General features: G+C 33.4%; 1 protein-coding gene across 4 annotated transcripts in view; it reads right to left on the reverse strand.

The window, feature by feature from the left end:
• PRKN (parkin RBR E3 ubiquitin protein ligase) overlaps positions 1–20,913 on the reverse strand; it is a 2,033,074-nt gene that overhangs the window by 1,280,539 nt on the left and 731,622 nt on the right. The gene's annotated exons all lie outside the window — the stretch shown is intronic.

Genomic DNA, 20,913 nt, shown 5'->3' on the forward strand with positions numbered 1-20,913 from the left:
AACCCATATTTGTAATGAAAATAGAATTAACCAAATAGGATTGAGCCCTTTTTTTGAAATCAACTTTACCAGGTATACTACAAGGAAATCAACTTTACCAGGTATACTACTCCACACAAAATGCTTTCTTGATAAAAAAAAAAAACCCTGGAATCATTTGGAAATTTAGGATAATAAGACCACAGAATTTTAGAGTTACTTAAGATATTACACACATATGTATACATAGTGTAGTAAGAACAATATTCTGAAGCCCTGCCCCACATCAACTAGGTGAATTAAAGGAATTAAGTCCTTCAGACATAACCTAGTAAATTAAGACTCAAACCATTGACAGAGCATCCAAAAGCTTCAACACAAATGCCACTGCAGGGAGAGCAAGAAGCTCCTTCCCTAACCTTCTCAGCAGACAACATCTGTCAACTCAACAACAGTCAACTCAACTTTAGCGCTCAACTAAATTCATCCTATGTCCTGCCTTACCCTGATAAGTAAACCTTTTTGTTAACTGTACTGTGAAATAAACCTTTTGTTAATTTTTAGATGGGCTGTGGCTATTTCAGTTCTAATCCTGAAGTCTCACATTTGCCTGGATCATACCTAATCTATAATATCTCCCTCTACCCCAAACAAAGAAAAATACACATGTAAAAGGAAGAAAAGGAAGGTTATCTTTAGCACTATTGCATACTTCAAGCATCTGAACATTCAATACAATTCTCTTCTCAGTTTGTAGGATGGATCAACAGATTTCTTAGCTACAAGGAGATTATTTTTTCTCTTGCCTGATTCATACCTCCATAAGTCAAGTCAATAAGCAAAGAGAAAATGCCATCCATTCATATTGTAGAATTTTCAACAACATCCATCTTTGTAATTTTCTAAAGACAGAATCTGCATCAGCCAAGATCTCAGCCAGTCAGGCAAATGGAAGTTTTTTTCTTTTAACAAGAATGCTTCTATGAGACTGAAATGGGGAGGAGGAGTCCTAACCATTAAAGCACCGTTAGATAAAGTAAATTTTACTATGTTCATAACCTTCTGCAAAGGTGAAACAGGAAAAAAGAAAGAAAGGGAATTCTTTCAAAAGAGGACTGACTGGCTCTGGAGACATTAACGTTATTGAACCTTTTTTAGAATATTTTACAATATTAAAAGAAGCATCATTGAAATTGCAGGGACCCAAATGGCACTTTGTTCTGCCAGAGGGATGTAGCGATGTTTGCAATATTATTTCCGCTAATGACATACCTAGGCAAGATGTGAAAGGCTGGGAAATTCTTGCATTTCATCTGATTATAACCTCCTACTAAAGTCCTTGACAAAGTTATTGAGGAATTACCAAAGGCCAATGAAGGTGCCCTAGAAGCCTACAAGATGACATACTATCTATTATAGATTGCTTTCCAGAGTGAGTGCCACATTGGAGATTAATAGTCAGTCTGAGGAAGATCAAGGTCAGGCCATTACTGACTACTGCAAATTTAAAACCGTTAGCTTGAAATTGCTAGTCACATGAAAGGGAGTTAGGTAAAAATGTAATGAGAAAGATTCTTGGGTCTCTCAATTTCAACACTACATCTTTACATTCCTGGTTGAGGACATAAAGTAAAGAAGGATGGCCATACGGGATGGGATACTCCTACCTCCTAGGAAAGGATACAGCGGTTATCAGCTTTCTTATGGCCCGAGTTCTTTCAGGCAAAAGTAAGGTTATACCTATCTCTTAGAAGTTATGTATAAAATGCCAAAAGTAATAAGAAAGAGATAAGTTCAATACACTAGGTGACACTTATTAGTATTTTAAATAGTACTCCCCTCTGCATCACCCCTTCCCATATGGTAGATTCAATGTATCATAGGCTGGCATAAAAATTAGATGAGAATTTGGGGGGGAATTTTGTGGAACCTGTAGATGAAATGCAAGGGTCAGTAAATTACACAGAAAAAGTTTAGAAACTCAGAAATGCATAAAATATTTGTATTTCATTGTAAAATATTCAACATATTTTATCTTTTAATATAATTCAGATTACTTCTCTGGTACAGATGTAGAGTCAAAACATCTTATGTGGATTTTCCAGATCCCGAGGTACCCTGCCACTAGCACCAACAATATGGAAAGGATAGCTGTACTTTTCTCCTCTTTGGTGGTCTTAAACTCTGCTGTTTAACAATACTCAATATTAGCACTTCATTATTATATCAGTGAACTACAAAGAGACCAGCTGTAAGAAATTCAAGTAATCTCTTAATCGTTGTCCTAACAAATAAATCAGATAGTCTGGTTGATTAGGTGATTTAAATATATTTAAAACCTGTCCCCAGAGTAGATTTGACACACTTAATAAAAATGTTCCTGAAAAGGACGGAAGACCCCATTTGGATGGTTTCATTTAAATTTACAATGTATTATCGGAGCATCATAAAGATGTTTTTCTCAAAAAAAAAAGATATGGGTTTCCAAAAGAAACCTAGGAAAATGACAAGGTAATGTACAGTTTCACATCATTGAATGTTAGTGAAAGAAAAGATTAATTCTGGAAATTAACCAACAATAAAAATACTAGTCTAAAGGAATACAGTAAGTTTTTACAGTCACATCTACTGGACCATCATATTCTTTGAAGTTTAGTTGGATGATTTCATATTTCCAACAAGGCAAAGAGTAGCCTATACTTTGCTTCCTACAGAATGACTAAGACCTTGCCATATAGCAAGAGTACCCAAATGATTATCAAGTATAGCTACAGCCTTTGCTGAACCACCATTAGCAACCTATACAGTGATCTTGCTCTCTATGAATTGCTTTAATTCTCAATTTTGGAGAGAAGTTACCAATTTTTATGGATATTTCTATGCAATTATGTTTCATCAAGCAGAGAAACTGTTGATTTTTCATTGCTGTTGCCACTTCAGTTTTTTTCCCCTGTTACTTATTTTGAAAGCATTAGCAAAACCTCCTCCTCTGGCAAAAAAAAAAAAAAAAAACCCTATAGAGTGTGGAGGATCTGAAACACCAAGTTAGAAACAAATTACTAGGCTGAAAGCCAAAATTCATGAATTCAGTTTTTTCATTTTCCAGTAGAAAATGACAGACAGTCAAATAAGCCTACTAGGTAACCTTTTTGATGAATTCACCAAAGTCTTAAGTGTCAAGAGATTACAAATTCTATAATAAACTAATTTTTAAATGGTAGAATTTGCCATTTGTTTTTGGAAAAGAAAAACAAAAAATTCCCTTTAATCATTGTGAGCATTCTCTTTCCACTGATTCATACAGCAGCTCTTTCACATCTTTAGACATGATCTGCATGAATTGCTATAGTCACAAACTAATACATAAAATCACACAGGCACAAATTTTCAAGGTTAATAAAGACCCTATGAATTTGCCTCAGAAATACAGGTCTCAATGTCCATGCTTTTGAACTTGGTAAAAGCTAATAGAAAGAATACTCAAGTACAGTCTTTATGAATGCATATCTAGATCCATGAACCAATGAAGCATTTATGTAAAGGAATATCATACTTGTTATTACTATTTGAGTTGCATAATAACATGATATACATGGAATATATTAAAAGATATTTAATCTGTACATTTTATTCATAATTTTTCACTTACAAAATACTTTATACTATATGTGTATAATTATATTTGAGTAGTCTTGCATGCAAGGGCATATCCATTTTAAAGTTTATATTTAAGTGTTATTTTAAAATGAAAAAACTGATATATTTGAGGTAATGCTAGAAAATGAAGAAGGAAAGCCTAGAACCTGGATTTCCTAACTCCCAAGTTCTGCCATATTGTTCTATAATGAAAACAATATAGCCTGATATGTTTTAATCTTCACTATAAGAAATCATTGAATCAAAGTTATTGCCTCAAATATTATGTCTATTCAACTCAACTGAGAAGATTACTACTGTGCCTAAAATGTGTTAACTTCCTTCAAATTTCCTTTAATGCTCAACTCCCATGCCAACTCCAATGAGAAATTCATTCTAATGCCCCCTATTTTTAGAGACCCTTTAAATCAACTGCATTTTTTTCATCTGTGAACATGGTCTACCACTCTTCCTTTCACCAAGAAATATAAACTCATTAAGGGCGAGGAATACTGTCTATTTTGTATTTTTAACACAGTGTTTCTCACAGAGTAGTTACTGAAAAAAATACTTGCTGAATTTAACTGAACTGAAAAAGAATTCTTCCCTCATTTGTCCTTATGTTCAGTTTTATCTTTACATGTTTACGTGTTAATATTTTAATCTGAACCCTACACTTTTGAAAGTTAGTGAGATGAAAATCTTCTGCACTGGATAATCAGTATTATAATGCTTGACTTCTCTAAGGAGGAGGAGGAGAGGAGAATAAGAAGGGAAAGAATTCAGAACTCAAAATTTCAAAAAAATGATTGTCCAAAAATTTTACATGTAGTTTGGGAAACAACAAAAGAAATAAACTATCTTTAAGAAATATTACATATAATATATGTCTACATTTTCTTGTGTACATGAACATTGTGAATGCATATGTGTATATAAACCCAAAGGGATATCTAAGGATTTTCTAGTTATCAATAAGAGAAAAGACATAAAAATTAAGAAATGATATGTCAGTGAAAAACTTACCTCACCAAGAATTATGCTAACTACTAGGGCAGAGGATTTTTATCTTGAGTCTATGAATTCCATTTTTAAAAAAAAATATATTGTATTTCAACATAATTAGTTTTCTTTTCAATGCAAGGCATTTTATTTTATACATTTAAAAACATGGTTTGGAGAAGAGATACATATGCTTCATCTTCCTGCCAAAGAATAAAAATAAAAAAGGTTAAGAATTCCTGGCCTAGATCAAAAGAGGGTGTAAAAAAGAATTTAAGCATATAATGGATTATATTAAGCTATTGATGATCATGTTTTCTCTTAGGAAACTCAGACAAGAGGAAACAGGAATAAATTGTAGGAAGAAGGAACCAATTAGTGAAAAGAAAAAAAGACCTGTCTCAGTAAAGATTGCTAAAGACAGGAATGGGACAGTGTAGAAGGTAGAAGATTTTATGAGGTAGAGTCTATTTTCACAGTTGAGATGATTTAAAACTAGGTCTTCCTGGAGGCTTCTACAAAGTATCTTTCAGTAATAAGACTATTATCTACTAGAGGTGAGAACTGAAATATTGCTGATACATAACTGTGCTTAATACATGCTTACCAACTGATTGCATGAAAATCAGATATACTTTAGGGAAGTATGTCTTCACTGTTAAAATTAAAGGACAGAAGTAGGAAATTAACTTGCTAAGACTTTGTACTAGAAGAATGCTTAGGGTAGAATGCTTCACGAAGAAAATGTTATGTTCTCATCTCCTTAGGCAATGTCATTAATTCCTTATTGAGAAAATAATTTAACTTATATGTACATTTTTACATAGCTTCAATAGTCAAAATATTTAAGCAAGATCTCTTGTTTCATAATATTTTAAAATGTACATCAGTAAATTAATTCAACTTTAATTTTCATTGCTTAATTATCATACCTATTACACCTAAGATATTAGGTTTATTATAATTGAAAGATGAAATTTACAAAAGTTGAAATAACTTCATACTTAATACATATTTTAAAAATATTAAGAAACAGGGGAGTCTTATTTTGATGGATCCCAGAAAAGTACAATCTTGCTTTTTTCGTTGATTTTTATGAAATAGTTAATGGTACAATAGGTAATGACTGACTAATTTTTCAAGATTGAAATTACTTTCATCAAATTTGTTGATAACATAAGACAACCATAGATACATTGCCTATTCATGTACATACAGACAATGCTTTCTATTTTTGCCATCTTTTGGAAATAAAACATCTTAACAGAAGTAATAGATGTTTATGGAAAGCATAAGTATTCTACCCAAGGTAGCACAATTATTATAGTCAGGGGAAAAAGTAGAATCATATTAGAAAAACATAGTGAAAATGTGAAGATAATAAAAATTGTGTTTTTTAAAGTATATGTCACTATTAAGTTCACTTTAACATCCTCATTTTTAACAAGAATTTTTTAAAAAGTAGTTTGGTCAGAGACGATATTAAGTTTTTAGTAAAAGTGAGAGGTATGAAGCTGGAGTCTGAGAACTGAGTATGCAGTGTCATGAGAAAGCAGGCCATAAATACAGCCCCCTCTCCCCAGGATTTTAGTAGATCACAGTTTAAGGCGAGGAGCATTCTTGTAAACAGTAAGGAAGAATTGTAGGTAGAAGAAGAGAAAGTAAAGATGAGTAAGAAAGAAGGGAATTTCCATTGACTCAGTTAAGGGCTCAAATCTCTCAGAAGTAAAAAATAGATAATAGAGAGTTAATGTGACTAGTAAAATCAAAGAAGTATGAAAAAAGAGGATTCAGAGGAGGAAACTGAGGCAAATAGGGTTAAGTGACCTGCTCAGGGTCCCATCAGTGTCTGAGGCCAGATTTGAACTTAGGAAGATGAATCTTCCTGGCTCTAGGGCTAAACCTCTAACCATTGCACTCCCTAACTGCCCCAAACATGGGCAAATCCATTAACACCCTGGTGCTCTAGACAACATTCTAAGAATATAAGTTGCAAATACGGTGTGATCTACATTAGTTGAGGGACTTTGGCAGATCAACAGTCATTCATTAAATGTAGACTTTTATACTTGGTATCCTCTACTGACTTTCACAAACAGGTGTGATGTATGACTACGAAAGAATATAACTAATTTGTTTTTTAAACAAACACACCAGAACTCATACAACTAAATGAGAGTTTCAGTTGAATCATCATGGTGGCTATTCACTTAGTCTGATGATGGTGTCATTCAGTGTTAACCAAACTTTGTCCTTGGAGGACAGATTTAATTTTCAAAAGTAGCTTTGATAATTTGGAATCAATTTGGATGTATAAGTTGGGTGTCCAAGGATGGTAATGATATTTCTTATATATTTTTAAAAGCATGACTGCTTAGAAATGAAACAAAATTAATTATCTTGAATGACTCATAAGCTGGCACTAAAGGCAATTCCAAACATATTCCAAACATGTTCTCATCAATGGTAGCATCATTACAGTATGTGTATAAGATCCCAAATGACTATTTTGAAGGGGATGCTATTCATTTAGATGTAAAAGCTTGGACATGTTTCATTTTAAAAAATGACTGTCATTTCTTTATGCAGAAATTTCATTTTGTACAAATTTAAGGTGACTAAACCGCACCTCCAAGAAAGGTGGTTACAAATAAATAAAATTGCACTTGCTCTAATTTTAGTAATCAGATGAGAACCCATCCAAAAGGTCAATGTATCCCATTGTCCCTTGATCATCTTCTCGGGAGATAAGAGACCAAGAAGTCCTATTTCTTGTTATATCAGACCATGGAGAGAAGAAGGCTCTGAAAGAGGCAGGGAGAAAAGGATGCCTTTGCAAAATACTCCCCCCTCACTATAATCAACATAATATACAAGTCATGCCATCATTTATATGATATCATGGTCTTTTTCTATTACAAAGGATAACAATCAATAAATGTTACTTAGAGGTAAACTTTTAGAGACCTTGACCTGTTATAATTTCATTTGAAATTTTAAATTTGGTTTATTCTTAAAAATTTTTTTCAATATGATACTTTAACTTACTTATCTGATTACTTTTCAGCTCCACTTTTCACACTTTCAATATCATGATCAACCTTAACTTAATATTTATTTTCTCTTACCTAGATCTCCAATAGCACTTCTTTTTCACTTCAAATAATCAGATTTTTTAAATTTTGTATTTTAGTGTTTTCTATCAAATGGTGACTAGAGAACAAGTATTGAAGCCAGAGGGATCTGAGTTCAAGTCCTACTTCTAAGTTGGGTTAGATTTTGCAAGGCTCATGGGGTAATCGGGTTCAGTGCTTTGCTCAAGGTCACACAGCTAGGTAATTATTGTCTGAGGCTGGATTTGAACTCAGGTACTCCTGACTCCAAGGCCGGTGCTCTATCCACTGTAGCACCAAGCCACCCCAAGTCCTACTTCTAACAAAGACTTGGTAAACCTCACAAACACTTAATCTCAGTTCTCTAGACAATAAGATTGAACTAGATGTTATTAAGAAGCTGCTGATATGCAAGTGGAAGGAATTTTCTCACCAAGGAATTCCTTAAGTCAATGGTACAACAGTTTGTGCTTCTGGTCCTATTTCTCTGTGTATCAACAGAGTCTAAATGTCATAATCTATATTTATTTAATATTTGTATCTCCAGGTTTCTGGCAAAGTATTTTCTGCATTTAAGAGAACATGACTATTATCTGGTTAGTTTAAGTTATAATCTACAATTATAAGAATCAGTAGGACATAGTAGATGACAAAGTTAGAGTCATGAAGATTTCAAGTCTTTTCTTACCTTAAGTTCAGAGAACCTACTTCTGACACAATGGGACCCTGTGAATGTCCCATAACATCTCAAAGCCCTTGACATATATTTAATGTTATAGAAGTTATAAGGTATTATTTGCTAAATGGAAGCTACATAAACCAGTGAAACCATAATATCAGTAAAAAAGAAAATCACCATCCTATCAAATTTCTAAACATCAACTTCTCAAATTTACCAGCTTATTCATAACTCCTTCCACTGTGCCCTATGGAATATTCACTGGGAATAATTGCCATCAAATTCCATTCTTCCCCCAAGTGTTTCTTCCATGTCTTTCTGCCAGCCTTAACTAGTATCATCAGCATGGGCTCATCCTCTTCCCAATCACAATTTCCTTTCTTTAATTAACTCACACAATCCATTACCTCCCTCCTATTTTGTCAACTTTGTGAGCTTCCAGATCTTCAAAACTTTTATAATGTTCAAATCCCTAGTCCAACTTCTAATTTTATTTCCTGTAGAGTCTTCTTTTTCCTACATAAAATCATTCTGCTTAACAGGTCTACAAAGAAACATACTTATTTGTAATAAAATCTCCTCTAAATGGTAAATCAGTGGCAGGTTCAAAGCACAGATCCCACTACTCTACTTACATTTTGAATCCCCAGTGATATTTAACTCAATAGAACAATTTCTCCAACGATACTCTAGGCTCACAAAGCCTTGCTGATGAAAGTCATATAAATAACCTTCTTAATTCTTCCTTGGAAGAATATCTCATCACTTTCCCAAGGCAAGTTACCCCATCACTTTTCTGTAATCAAATCCCAAACTTAAAACTTACAAAGGCACTGCTGCAATGGAACTCATTTGCAATCTTCAACATGAAAAACTAAGTACTTCCTAAGTTTCCATTTTAAAATCTAGTTTTTATTTACTCCAATAAACATTTTTCAATTATATATAAATTTTTTAACAAGCATTTATTGAAATTTTTGGTCCAAATTCTCTCTCTCCCTCCTGCCTTTTCCCACTCCTTGAAAAGATAATCTATTTTATAGCAATACTACATGTGAAATAATGCAGAATACTTCCATATAAATCATGTTGCAGAAAACACATGCAAGAAAAAATTTTAAAAATAGAAAAGAAAACTTGTTAGTGTTTTGTTTTAAAAGGTATGTTTTAGAAAAATGTACTCCTGCTATATAACATTTCTTTCTGTCAGGGGAAGGGAAGAAAGGAAGAGTGGGAGGGAAAAATATTTTTTAAAATGATTGTTGAAAACTACCATTACATATAATTGGAAAAATAAATTAAAAGAAAAAATAAGAAAAAAATATGCTTTCATCAAACCTACCAACACTTTCTTTTTTCAAAACAGAGCTGTTTGAGGTTTCCCCCTGCAATTAGTAAGCATATATATATATATATATATATATATATATATATATATATATATATATATATACTGATCATTCCACTGCCTTCCCAAAGGAGCAAAGTATGATAAAGAAAACTCTAGTTAAAAATGTCTTAGATCACTTTCTTCATCAAAGTAGCTTTCTTTCACATTAGATAATCATTTAAATTTTGCTATTACTGTGTTTATTGTTCTCCTTGTTCCAGTCACTTCATTTTTGTTTTTAATCACGTGGTTTCTCATTTCTTATAGCACAATAGTAATCCATCACAATCACATAACCCAACCAGTTCAACTATTGCTCAGCTGACAGGAATCTCATCAATTTCTAATTCTTTGCCACCACAAAAAGAACAGCTATAAATATTCTGGGCAGTTAAGTGACACAGTGGAAAAAGTACAAGACCTAAAGACAGGAAGATTTATCTTCTTGAGTTGAAATCTGACCTCGGACACTTAGTAACTCTGTGACTCTGAGCAAGTCACTTAATTCTATTCGACTTAGTTTCCTCGCTTCTAAAATAAATTGGAGAAAGAAATGCAAACCACTCCAGTATCTTTGACAAGGAAACCATAAATGGGATCACAAAGGGAAAAATAACTTAATTGACTCAATAAAAACAAATATTTTTATAGAAATATATTCTTTTCATTTTTTAAAAAAAATTCTTTCGATTATAGACTGAGCAATAAAATTGTTGGATCAAAACATGATTTTATAGCCATTTGGCCACAATTCCAAAATGTTCTCCAGACAAAGTGTCCCAAATTTTCCATGTTCTCTCTAGAATTTTTCACTTTCCTTTTTTAACATGATAGGTGATCTGATGGGTATGAAGTGATCTCTCCAAATAATTTTAACTTTTCTCTCATTGATAGGGATTCAGAATCATTTTTTCCATAAAACTATTGATAACATTGAATTCTGCTGAAAACTGCCTGTTCACAGTCTTTAAACATGTATCAATTAGGAAATGACTCTTTGTATGCATTTGGATCAGTTCCCTATACATTTGAGAAAGTAGACCTTTATTAGAGAAACATGCTTTAATTTTCTCCCTGGTTTCCATTTTCCATCTAAATTAGTTTGGAATACATTAGTTTCATTTGTGCAAAAGTTTTTAATTTCATGTAATCAAAATTAACTTTTTATTTCTTACTTGATCATGAACTTTTCCTTTATCCATAGATCTTACAATTACATTTTTGCATGCTCCCTTAATTTACTTATATTACAACACTGTTTAAAACATTTATTCATTTTGACCTTATCTTGTTGGACTATTCCTCATTTCTTTCAAACTATTTTCCAGTTTTCCCAGAAATTTTTGTCAAATGATGACAGTCATCCCCAAAGTTTGGATCTTTGGTTTAATAAACAAATGATATGTTTTTGTTATCAGTATGTATTGATATGTATTTGTCAGTATTATTGTTTTGTATACTTAATCTCTTTAACTGATCTACATTTCATCTTTTAATTGATATTTTATTTATCCAAATATAGGTTATGAAAGGGTTTCAACATTCATCCATATGCAGATGTATATTTTTAAGTTATAAAAATTGCTTCCACCCTTCCTTCCCACTCTCCTCAGTGGCAAACCAGTCAGATTAATATTATACAGACACATTTGTGTTAAACATGTTTAGGGACTAGTCATTTTTGGTATGAGGAATTGGGATTAATGAAAAAAATGATGTCCAAACAGGGACTCAACATATGGCACCCGAATAGGGACATGAGCAGATACAAGCAAGAGAACCAGGTGACATCCTGGAGCAGAGGACTCCAGAGAAAGTAACTGACTGATTTGTTACTAGGGGGCTAATTTTAAACAAGGAGATGTAAAGCAAAAGCGATAAGTATTCGGCATTGAGGAACCAGAGGGAAGTGGAGTCTCAGAGGCAGTGCCACAGGGGACAGAGATTCTTCCTCAGCAGCAGTCTGTGCCAGTGCCATGAATGGGATGTGGAGGACCTGCTTGGTGTTCTTTTTAGCACTGCTGCTGGCCTGACTGCACTATGCACGTTAAGTGTGATCCAAACCCCTAAACCTATCGGCAACTTCAGAGACTTTTTGCTGGCTGAAGCAGACCCTGACTCTTACAATGAATTTCACTCCAGAAGCCACAATGAGTTTCTTTCCAGCCTACAGCTGGGAGCACTTCTTCCATTGCTCTGGCTCCAGAGGACTGTGAATTGAACACTAACTGCACTTCCTCTGTTGAAAGCAAAAATGTCACATTCTATTGGAAAGTTTGTAATGGTGCTGACTATTATTCAGAGAATGCAACAACTCCAAATTGTACTGTTGTTAACAATTTAAGTAATTTCAAATGCTCTCTCTCATTCTCTGCTCTTCTCATCCTCTGCAGAGGGAGGAGGGAGGGAGGGAGAAGGGAAATCTTCCTTTTTGGAACATTGAAACTCAAGCTTATATCTCAGATGGAATGCAGGATTTGTTACAAGGACAAGACCCCTCCAAAAACTTATTCTGGAAATAAAGGGAACCCCATGCCTTCTTTCTGGTTTGGGGAAGAAGCGGGGGGTTGAGTATTAACTATGTTTTTCAATAGGTTATTGATTGGGAAGATTTGTGGTAAATTAGTTAAGAGAAAAGAGGAAAAAGATTTTTTCTGGGATTGGGAAATTGAGATTTTGTCTTTAGAATGAATCCTGTGCTTATGGCTAATATTTTGGTGTGTTATGTGTGTATATGTGTATTTAAACATCTATAGGATATTTTATCTCTTGCCACTGGCCTGGAGAGGAGGAAAGATGTTTCTATATTCTCAGATCTGGTACTGGACAGGTTATCAATCTCAGATTGGTAAATGTGATACAGAATTGTTTACTGTGTTTGTGTTAGTTTCCAAACTCTGAAATAGGTAAAGTTAAAAGTTACTCCTTTTAATTTGGGTTTTGAATTTTATTGCTTTGAAAGGTTTTTTGTTGGCAAAAGAAAAAACTGTAATCTCTATAAGTTGGGGATAAAATGTATTTCAAGGAATTTGGGAATACTGGTTTTAACTGTTGTTTAATTGACATTTGTTTGCACTATTTTTGAACTTTTGTTTACAACTTATGTGACATCCATAATGCAATAATTTTGTTTCAAAAAAAGAGAAGAAGGAGGATATCTTAGGGACTGTTGTCTGTGAGAATCTTCATCACCTGGTGGCCTTGAGCACCAGAATGTTGTTTTACTAAGTGTCATGGCAGTGGGAGTGGATTAGGTACTGGAGAGGATATTTAAGCACTTGTATTTTGATAAATAAATAGAGTATTGGGGATCTTGGAGAACTTGTCATCCTTGTCTTCCTTGTCTCCTGCCCTTCCAAGGCTTGCTTGGGGAAGATTGAGGGAATCCAGAAAGGGACTCAACATATGACATCCGACAGGGACTCATTATACAAACAAAAGAGATGCAGTCAAAATCAAACAAAAATCAGATAATTGGGAAAATTATACAAATTTCCCTGATAAAGGCCTCCTTTTTCAAATATACGAGCAACAAAGTCAACTTTATAAAAACAGTCATTTCCTAGTTAATACATGCTAAAAGGATAAGAACAGACACTTTTCAGAAAAATAATTTGAGAGAAAATCATTCAATAGTTATAAGAAAAATCCTATAAAACCCCATTGATTGGAGAAATACAACTTAAAAGAGCTCTAAAATACCACCTCATACCTATCAGATTGACTAGCATGTCAAAAAAGAGAAGTGATAAATGCTGGAGAAGATATGGAGAAATGGAGTTGAGAACCAGCCCAGTCATTTTTGGTGAACAATTTAGAATATTGTTTAATCCAACAATACCATTACTTAGTCTGTAACCCAAAGAGATGAAAGAAAACTGAAAAAGATATATTTGAACAAAAATATTTTTAACATTTCTTTTTGTATTAGCAAAGGGTTGCAAATGTTTGAGAAGCCCTTCAACTAAAGAATGGTTGAACAAATTGTGGTATATGATAGTGATGGAATAATATTGTGCTATAAGAAATGATGATTCACATTCTTTTAAAAGAAACCTGGGAAGATTCATGTGAACTGATGCAAAATGGAGAGGAACCAGGAGAACACTGTACACAATAACAGCTATTTACTGATGATCAAAAATGAAAGACTCAGTTACTCTGATTAAGACCTCAATCCAAGACAACTCCAGAATACCCATGATGAAAAATAGCTAACTTCCCCCAGAAAGAGAATCAAGAATCCTTGAGTGTATATGGAAGTAGATATTTTTCTTTTTTAAATTTATTTTCATGCATTTGTACATGTATATTTCCGAGTTACAAAGTTTCCCTGCACCCTTCTTTCTCACCCCACCTCCCCTCAGTTGGGAACGGTCAGGTTAACATTTTACATACATATTTTGTTAAACATATTTACAAATTAGTAGTTTTGGGCATGAAGAATTAGGATTAAAGGAAAGAATTTTTATAAAGTGTTCATCAGATTCAGTATGGGGTTTTTTTCCTGTGTGTTTTTTTTTTGTTTTTTTGTTTTTTTTCCTCTAGTTTGGGATAATATAGTCCATAATCTGTCAAATACAGTTGTCCTAGTTCTCTGGACTGCTGAGAGGGGTCGCTGCCATCAAGGTTATTCATCTCAAAAGGCTTTCCTTTCACTCAGCATCAGATCCTATAAGTCATTCCATGCTTCTCAAGAGTCCATTTATTGTTATTTATAAAATAACAATAATGTTCCATAGTATCCATAACTTGTTTATTCCCCAATTGATAGGAATTCCCTCAGTTTCCAATTCTTCGCCACTATAAAAAGGGATGCTATGAATATTTTGGAACATACAGGACTTTTTTTTCCATTTTTTACAATTTCTTCTGGTTATACTCCTAGAATTGGAAGTGCTGGGTCAAAGGCTATGAAGTTTTATTGCTATGTAGGCAGAGTTCCATATTGCTCTCAAGAAAGGTTGGATCCATTCACAAATCTACTAGCAATGCATCAATGTCCCAATCCTCCCACAACCTCTCCAACATCGATCATCTTCCCTTTTTTTCTCATCTGGGAAAATCTAATTGGTGTGAGATGACTCCTCATTGTTGTTTTAATTTGCATTTCTCTAATCAATAGTGATTTGGAGCATTTTTTCATATGATTCTATATAGCTTTAATTTCTTCATTTGAAAAATGTCTGTTCATATCCTTTGACCATTTATCAATAAGGGAAAGGCTTGTGACCTTAAAAATTTGATGCAATTCTCTATATATTTTAGAAATGAGACCTTCATCAGAACTCCTGTTTTTCTTCTAATTTTGGCAGCATTGATTTTATTAGTGCAAAAACATTATTAATTTAATATAATCAAACTCATTCAATTTGCAGTTTATAATGTGCTCTATTTCTTCTTTGGTCAAAAATGTACCCCTTTTCCATATATCAGATAGATAGAATATGTTGGGGCTATTAATTTATCTATGGTATCATTCTTTATGTCTAAATCCTGTACCCATTTGACCTTAGTTTTAGTATAGGTTATGAGATGTAAATCTATGTCTACCTCTTGCCACACTATTTTCCAGTTTTCTCAACAGTTTTTGTCAAATAGTAAGTTCTTATCCCAGAGACTGATGTCTTTGGGTTTGCCAAATAGTAGTTATTTATTGCATTTTCTTTTGAACTTATCCTAATCCATCGATCCATTACTCTATTTTTTCTTTTTTTAGGTTTTCTTTGCAAGGCAAATGGGGTTAAGTGGCTTGTCCCAGGCCACACAACTAGGTAATTAATAAGTGTCTGAGGCTGGATTTGAACTCAGGTACTCCTGACATCAGGGCTAGTGCTCTATCCACTGTGCCACCTAGCCAGCCCCATTACTCTATTTCTTAACCAGTGCCAGGAAGTTTTTATGACTGCCATTTTATAGTATAGATTTAAATCTGGGAGAGCTAGGCCACCTTCCTTAACATTTTTTTTATCACTTCCCTTGCTATTCTTGCCCTTTTGTTACTCCAGATGAATTTTGTACTATTTTTTCTAGCGCAGCAAAATATTTATTTGATAATTTGATTGGTATGGCATTGAATAAGTAATTTAATTTGGGGAGAATTGCCTTTTTATTATATTAGCTTGACCTAACCATGAACATTTGCCTATTTGCCAATTATTTAGAACTGACTTTGAGTGGGGGGAGCTTTATAATTGTGTTCATACTGTTGCTGGGTTTGTTTTAGGAGGTAGATTTCCAAGTATTTAATGTTCTCTACAGTTATTTTAAATGGAATTTCTCTTTCTATATCTTGTTCTTGGGCTTTGTTGTACATATATAGAAATGCTGATGATTCATGTGGGTTTATTTTATATCCTGCTACTTTGCTGTATTTGTTAATTTTTTCAAGGAGTTTTTTTGATGATTTTCTTGAGTTCTCTAGGTATACCATCATATCTTCTGCAAAGAGTCAAAGTTTTGCTTCCTCATTGCCTATTCTGATTTCTTCAATTTCTTTTTCTGCTCTTATTGCTACTGCTAGTGTTTCTAATACTATACTGAATAGTAATGGTAATAGTGAGCATCCTTAATTCATCCCTGAATTTGCTGGAAAAGCTCCAAGTTTATTCTCATTAAATATAATATTTGTTGATGATTTTATATAGATACTATTTATTATTTTAAGAAAAGCTCCATTTATTCCTCATCGTTCTAGTGTTTTTATTAGGAATGGATGTTGTATTTTTATCAAAGGCTTTTTTAGCAACTCTTAGGAAAATCATATGGTTTCTGCTGGATTTACTGTTTATATGTTTATTCATGTTGAGTGTTTTCCTAATGTTGAACCAATCCTGCCTGCCTGGCATAAATCCAACCTGATCATGGTATATTATCCCAGTAATAACTTGCTATAGTCTCATTGTTAAAATTTTAATTAAGATTTTTGCACAATTATTCATTAGGGAGATTGTTCTGTAATTTTTTTTTTGTCTATTTTGGTTCTTCCTGGTTTAGGTATCAGCAATATGTTGGTGTCATAAAAGGAGTTTGATAAAATTCTTTCCTCTCCTAATTTTTTAAATAGTTTATGTAGAATAAGAATTAATTGTTCCTTAAATGTTTGGTAGAATTCACTTGTAAATCCATCTGGGACTCAAGACTTTTTCTTAGGGAGTTTATTGAAGGTTTATTTTTTTCTGAAAGGGGTTAAGTAATTTATATTCTTTTCTGTTAATCTGGTCAGTTTGTATGTTTGTAAATATTCATTCATTTCATTGAAGGTGTCCAATTTACTGGCATACAGTTTGGCAAAGTAGCTCCTAATTATCTCTTTAATTTCCTCCTCATTGGTAGTGAGTTCATTCTTTTCATTTTTGATACTAGTTATTTGGTTCTTTTCTCTCTCTGTTTTGTTAAATCAGATTAACCAGAGGTGTGTCTATTTTACTGGCTTTTTCATAAAACCAACTCTTAGATTTATTCATGCGAGCAATGTTTTTTTGCTTTCTATTTTATTAATCTCTTCCTTGATTTTCAGAATTCTAGTTTGGCATTTAATTGGGGGGGGTGTTTAATTTGTTCTTTTTCTAGGTTTTTTTTTAGGTTTTTGCAAGGCAAATGGGGTCAAGTGACTTGCCCAAGGCCATACACAGCTAGATAATTAATAAGCATCTGAGGCCATAGGTACTCCTGACTCTAGGGCCGGTGCTGTAACCACTGTACCACCTAGCCACCCACTTTTCTAGCTTTTTTAGTTGCATACCCAATTTATTGATCTCTTTCTCTATTTTATTCATATAGGCAGTTAGAGATGTAACAATTCCCCTCAAAACTGTCTTGGCTGCATTCCATAAATTTTGGTATGATGTCTCATTATTTTCATTTTCTTGGATATAATTATTAATTATTTCTATTATTTGCTGTTTGATCCACCCATTACTTAAGATAGTTATTTAATTTCCAATGAGTTCTTGATTTATCTTTCCCTGACCTTTATTATATGTAATTTTTTTTGCATCATGATCTGAGAACTGTGTATTTATTATTTCTACCTTTCTGTATTTAATTTTTAAGATTTTTGTGACCTAGTACATGGTCAATTTTTGTGAAGGTGCCATGTATTGCTGAGAAAAAACATATGTTCTTTTCTGTCCCTATTACGTTTTCTCCAGAAGTCTACTAAATCTAAGTTTTCTTAGATTTCATTCACCTTTTTCACTTCCTTCTTATTTATTTTGTTGCTAGATTTATCTAGTTCTGAGAGAGGGAGGTTGAGGTCTCCCATTACTAAAGTTTTGCTATCTATTTTTCCTTGTAATTCACTCATTGTTTCCTCTAGGAATATGGAAGCTATTCCCCTAGGTCCATACATATATATATATATATATATATATATATATATATATATATATATATATATATATATATATATGTATATTTTGTAATGATATAGCTTCATTTTCAATGGTGCCTTTTAAGAAGATGTAGTTTCTTTCCTTATCCTTTTTAATGAGGTTGATTTTTGATTTTACATTGTCTGAGACTAGAATCACTACCCCAGATTCTTTTACTTCAGCTGAGACATAATATATTTTGCCCCTACCTTTTACTTTTACCCTGTGTGTATCTTTCCACTTCAAATTTGTTTCTTGTAAATAACATATTATAGGATTCTGGTTTTTAATCCATGCTGCTGTCCGTTTCCATTTTGTGGGACAGTTCATCCCATTCACATTTACAGTTAAGATTACTAATTCTGTATTTCCCTCTATGCTATGTTTTCCCCACTTATATTGATCTCTTTCCTTTTCTCTTATTCCTCCTCACCAAAATTTTACTACCTTTCCTCTGTAATTATTTTTAAAAACTTAAATTTCAGTTTATTTTCACTTATAATTTCTCTTCCTTTTTATCAGTCCCTTCTTCCCTTATCTTCCCCATTCTAGTCCCCCCTTCCCTGTAGAAAAAGTTAAATTTTTAAACCCAAGTGGGAATGTATCTTATTTCCTGATTGCATTAAATCTATTGAATAGAATTTGCACAGTATTCAGATTCTCCCTTCTTGTGCCTCTTCCCTTGGTGTTCTAATATGCTTGATAATCTCCTATTGTTATCAAGATGTCATCAGATTGTTTACTTAATTGTTAGATAAATAGCATTGACTCAAATTGCATCAAATTATAATTATGATCATTTTTTACCTTACCCTTTTTCAAATTTCTTTCAAGTACACATAATCCTCTTCACAAGCCAAAATATCCTGCAAAGCCATATCATTTCTTGAACTATATGTAACCCTCCCCCCGGCCTATTTTCTGTTGCACTTTACCTCCCTCCTCACTTCCTAGGGTACTTTAACACCTTGTTAAGTGAACCACAGCCCTTTGTCTCAGCATCTGGATCTAAATAGCTGAAATATCTTGAAGATCTCTAAGTACTGGGAGGCTCTAGAGATCTCACTGAGAACTTTACAAATGATTATAAAGTAATAGAGACACTTGCCCTGATTAGAAAAGGTGCTTAGCACCTTTAAGCCAGAATATAATGAATACTTAAGTTAAAGTTGACAATCATGATTTTTTCAGGGCTTTTTCCTCTCACATAGTGATGTGATCTTGGACCTCTTCAATTGAGGGATAAGACCCAATTAAACCTATATCTCTTAGGTTCATTCTCTTCAAATATATTCTATTCTCTAATTATCCTTAGAGAAGTAAAGTTATGATGAGTTAAGCTTGTAATATCTTCCCTTTTAGGGACCACCATTTGTTTAGAACAGTTTTTTTTCAGTCCCTTTTTTCACTTACCTTTTTTTTTTCTGTAACTCTTCAGTTGTGTATGTGGCAATTGAATTCCCTGTTCAGTTCTGGTCTTTGTATCAGGAAATTCTGGAAGTCCTGTATTTCATTGAACATCCATATTTTTCCCTGACAATATATGCTAAATTTTGCAGGATAAAACATTCTGGGTTCTGATTCTAGGACCTTAGCTCTCAGAAATATATTATTCCAGTTCTTCTGATCCTTCAGGGTTAAGGCTGATATGTCCTGAGTTAGTCTGCTTGTGTTCTTTTTGTATTTGAATTGTTTTCTTTTGCTATTTGCATTTTTCTCTCTTTTATTTGGGAGTTATGGAATTTGGATATTACAGCCCTTGGAGTTTTTATCCTGGGGTCTTTTTCTGGAGGGATTCTGTGGAGTCTTTCAATTGTTATGTTGTTATCTTGTCCTAGTAGATTGGGGCAGTTTTCCCTTATAATTTTGTGCATGATGCTTTCCAGTTTCTTCTGTTGGGCCAGGCTTTACAGAAGTCCAATGATTCATAGATTGTCCTTCCTGGATCTGTTTTCCAGGTCATTTTCCCTAGAAGGTAATTTACATTTTCTTCAATTTTTTCAGTCTTTGTATTTTGTTTGATGGAATCTTGCAGTCTTGTAGATTCAGTGGTTTCTGTTAAATTCTAGTTTTGAGGATTTTATTTTCATCAATTACCTTTGGTGTTTCCTTTTTAAAAGTGTTGAATTCTCTGGTCAACTTTTCACAATTTTCCTGCATGACTTTCAATTCTTTTTTCCATTTTTCATCTTCTTCTCTTCTTTTTTTAAATTTTTTAAATTCTTTGTTAAGCTCTTTGATAAACATTTGTATTTGAGTCCAATTTATATACTGTTTTGATATTTCTCCTATGCATGATGTCTCACAGGTTTTTTCTTCAGACATGGCATTGCTGTCATCTTTATCTGTAAAGTACTTTTCTACAGTAAGTGTTCTTCTAGCTTTTTTGGCTCATCTTTGTTGTTGCAGTTCTGCTTCTGGGTTATATGGAATATAGCTCCAAGTTTTTATTTTGCTGAGGTTGGGATCTCATCCCTGGCTTGTTGTTGACCAAGATATTGCCTATGCAGTCCAGGTCTTGACTTTGCAGAGCTTTTTTTTAAATCCCCCACCTTTATGTCCATGTTCTGACTTAACAGAGGATTGTTCCCAGTGTTTCTGGGTCCTTGCTGGCTTGCTATCTGGCTGCCAGAACTTCTGTTATTATTAAGCTGTCCAGACCTGGATTGCAGTGTGACTAAAAGCATCCTACTGGCTTTCCCCACTCTCCTGCCTCCTGGACTTTGCTTCCCCCTTTTC

The sequence above is a fragment of the Macrotis lagotis genome, chromosome 5, assembly GCF_037893015.1.
Source record: "Macrotis lagotis isolate mMagLag1 chromosome 5, bilby.v1.9.chrom.fasta, whole genome shotgun sequence".
Classification (NCBI taxonomy): domain Eukaryota; kingdom Metazoa; phylum Chordata; class Mammalia; order Peramelemorphia; family Peramelidae; genus Macrotis; species Macrotis lagotis.